This window comes from Rhagoletis pomonella, unplaced genomic scaffold, assembly GCF_013731165.1.
Source record: "Rhagoletis pomonella isolate Grant_MI unplaced genomic scaffold, Rhpom_1.0 Rhpom_scaffold_00001, whole genome shotgun sequence".
NCBI lineage: Eukaryota > Metazoa > Arthropoda > Insecta > Diptera > Tephritidae > Rhagoletis > Rhagoletis pomonella.
Window position 1 is genome coordinate 72,927,496 of NW_023458555.1, and position 3,899 is coordinate 72,931,394.

The window sequence follows — 3,899 nt, forward strand, 5'->3', positions numbered from 1 at the left end:
TTATATTCTCTAGATTTGCTGCACCTATTAAAAGGAATCGGATAAATTAGCAGACTTCTTGTTGTTTTATAAAAAGCTGGATAAAGAAGTATACTTCACAAAGTGTGTTTTTAGTCTTTTTCGCCAATATTTTTCAGTAGTCAAATTAGACAAAAACAATGCTTCTCCGATTCCCATTAGACTATAGTCTATAGATATAGGCTCAGTTGAAAAACCCAATCATGTTTAAAGTACATATATCTTTTGTGTTAATGTTTTAAATAAAATTTATAAAAAAAAACTACAAATGAATGATGTAACTTTTTTTTAGGTACAATCTGTCTCATTTAGGTACATTTATTTTGTGATATTAGGTACAATCTGAAATTTCCATTTTTCATCTCTGCTAAAGAGCTTAAAAAATTGAAAAATAAATAGTCACATTATTTTAAACTGTATAAAAGAACGAGCTTGCACAGTGAAAGTGCTCCGTTTTGCGGCATAGCTACTTTGCATTAAATAAGAAATGTTATACTTTCATATTTATGTAAAATTAAGAAGAATTTAATTAACGACCCTAAATCATTTTATGGTTTCGTAAAATCAAAGCGTAAAGTACATGGTTTTCCGTCCGCTATGCATTATCGCAACACTGTGTCTAGCGATAGCCAACTCATTGCCAACATGTTTGCCCAGTTCTTTAGGTCCAATTATTCTGTAGGCTTCCCTATAAGTGGAGACTATCCGTACGAGCTTTGTGCAGTCAACTCTGCTTATACTCCAGTAAATCTTCCGATGAAGTATTTCACTATTTAAAAACATTTAGGCCTGGACCTGATCATATTCCGACCTGTTTTCTTAAAAACTGCGCTGAGAACATCTGCGAGCCTTTAACAACTCTATTCAATTTGTCACTTAAACATGGCGTTTTTCCGTCAGGTGGGAAGGAGTCTTTCATAATACCACTTCACAAAAACGGAAGCAGGTCCTCTATAAAAAACTATCGAGGCATAGCGAAGCTCTCCGCTATCCCCAAATTATTCGAAGCAATTATTGTTAATCAGCTGACATATAGAATAAAAGCTTCTTCAATTTCACAATCTCAACACGGGTTTCTAAAGGAAAATCTACCATGACTAATTTATTGGAGTTTACAACTCATGTTTCAAACGGTTTTAGAGGAAATCTTCATACCGACGTAATATACACCGATTTCAGTAAAGCTTTTGACAAAGTATATGTTCTCCCCGAATCATTAAAGTTTCTTCAGGAGTTCCTCAGGGAAGCCACCTTGGTCCGATTCTGTTCAGGGCTGTTCAACCAGTTGTTTATTCAATATCAAATTATAATCTGGAGCAGGTATCCAATTTTATCGGTTGGGCAGAATTTTAAAATGATAAGAAAAGTGTTTGTTTACAAAATTACCTGTGCCACTCTGCCTTAGTACGGTTGTTGTTCCCTTTCGCAGTAATTTTGTATGCAACCCTGAATCAGCAAAATTCATGCTCCTTCTCATTATCAACCCTGGTCAGATTTTACCCCCGAGGAGTACTCAAAAAGGTTTATTACTGTATATACTGTGACAGTGAGTCCATATTCAATTTTTTAAATAAGAATTAATTTTATTATATCTATTGTTACATTGGGTATTGCTGTGATAACTACATACACACTTAAATAAATTTAATCTGCTGGTTAGCGCAGCTTTAAGATAATTAATATGAGTGGTAAATTTATAATTGTTGTTATATAATCCTTAGGGCTTTTAGGTCGTATACATATTCAACTTGCTTTGAGTCAATCAGGATATCCATTGGCGTGCAGCTTCTCTTCCTGCAAACATGTAGTGCTTTAGTTTTTGATATTGATAACTTTGCCCCCGTGGTGCTGCACCATTCAATAATTTTTGAAAAGAGGGAATTTAAATGAATTTGAGTTGCATGCGGATTTTTATGATTCACAATGATATAGTGGTCATCGGCATAAATGCAATGATTAAAAGTTGGATGGCTAACAATGATTTTGTTTAATTTTTCAAAAGCTACTAAAAACAATGTGACTAACAACGGGGATCCCTGTGGGATCCCAGTTTTGGGAGGCACCACTTTTAAGTAGCGTTCATTTATTCTGACTCTTAAATTCCTATTTGTCAAAAATGATATTATATAATTTATTATATTTGGGCCTAGCTCCCATTCTTTCTTTTGATCAACGATAACATGGGATCCAATTCGGTCGAACGCCTTTTCGAAGTCGATAGAAAATAGGGATAGGTGGTTTCCAGTGGATAGATTTTTTGGAATTTGATTGTCCAGGAAAAGTAAAGCATCTGTTGTGCCTTTTCTTCGTTTGAAGGCAACCTGTTTCGGATTATTAAGGTTGTTTCTTTGTAAAAACCAACTGATTCGGTTGGATATGATTTTTTCAAGAATTGAGGATATGAGGGAGATTGGTGGATATGAGGGGGATTGGTGGATAGCCTTCCGTTTTAATGCGTATTTCCATTTAGGCTGTTTTTGTTATTTAGAAATAAAGAGGTAAAATTTGAGTCATCCGAGGCAGATGACCAAGTTTTTTCGCTCTTGTCATAACAAATTTTATTATTGTTATCTTCGATACAAATTATGTCCGGCTTCGTATATTTACCATACAGTTTGTTCACCTGATTCCACAAGCTTTTCATGGACGAGTTTGGGTTAATCAAGGAGCATTCAATTTTTTGTATGCTAAAAGGTTTTCCGAGTTTAACTTCCTCTTAAATATTTGCCATAGCTACGGTGGCCATCCGTCCTTTATTTTAAAGGACAGTCCTTTATTTTAACCCATTGTCCTTTATAATTTTATTCAAAATAAAGGACGCCTTTTGTCCTTTATTTCTTAAACTGTCCTTTAAATCGGCTCTGCATTTTTCAGAGGTAAATTTTTAAACGCAGAATATGAAAAATAAAAATGTCCCTTATAAAATACAATGAAAACCTTCGCTAGTTTGTTTCGCACCCCACTTATGGGTTTCCAATTACTTAGTTATCTTTGTACAATCTATAAAGGTCAGGGAAAGTTGTGCCCAGGATTATCTTGCACGCTGAGTTTCCAGTTCCACTGAAATAGAACAATAAACCTCCTACTGCACAGTGGTTCAAAACTGGCATTTAGTGTTCGTAATTCCCTGAAGCTAGCATTTTTCACTTCATTTGATTAATTTAATTTTTTTTTATGAAAGGTTACAATATTTGCAATAGGCCATTTGAGCCTGATTTCTGAATTTTTATTCTATTGTATTAAATTTTTTTGTGCAAAATGCAGAAAAAGTAGCAGTTTTAAAGAAAAAGTATTCTCCTGTTCCAGTTAATAAATTTTACATAACAGAAACTAGTTGAAAACAATCGTATGGTTCACCCCATGATAAAAACATTACAAGGTAAAATCATTGAGAGGCAGTCTGACGTTTGCCAGCAATATAATTTTAAAATTCGAACTCAATCTCAAACACACATTCTCATTTTTAATCTCAAACAACAACAATCGTGAACAATTAAATTTTTTTATTTTCAATTTTATATGATTTTAAAATGTTTGAAAACGTCAGAAAAAAATCATGGCCGACGAATTGAGAGAATGATTTTACGTTCTAATGTTTTTATCATGGTTCACCCAAAACAAAAAAAAATACATTAAAAAAATTTGAAATGTTATAAAAAATGTCCACCAAAATGATTTTTTTTTGCCTTTTAGTAAAAAATGGTTGAAAAATGAAGGCTCCGGTGGATTATGAACATTAAATTCCAATTTTGAACCACTGTGTGCTGGCTTCGTCGCGCAGTATGAATTATGATAAACGAATTTTGGTAAAAAAGGATTGCGAAGTCCTTGAAAAAGGTTTGGCTTCATTTTTCGCTACAGCACGGAACTTGTACAATTAA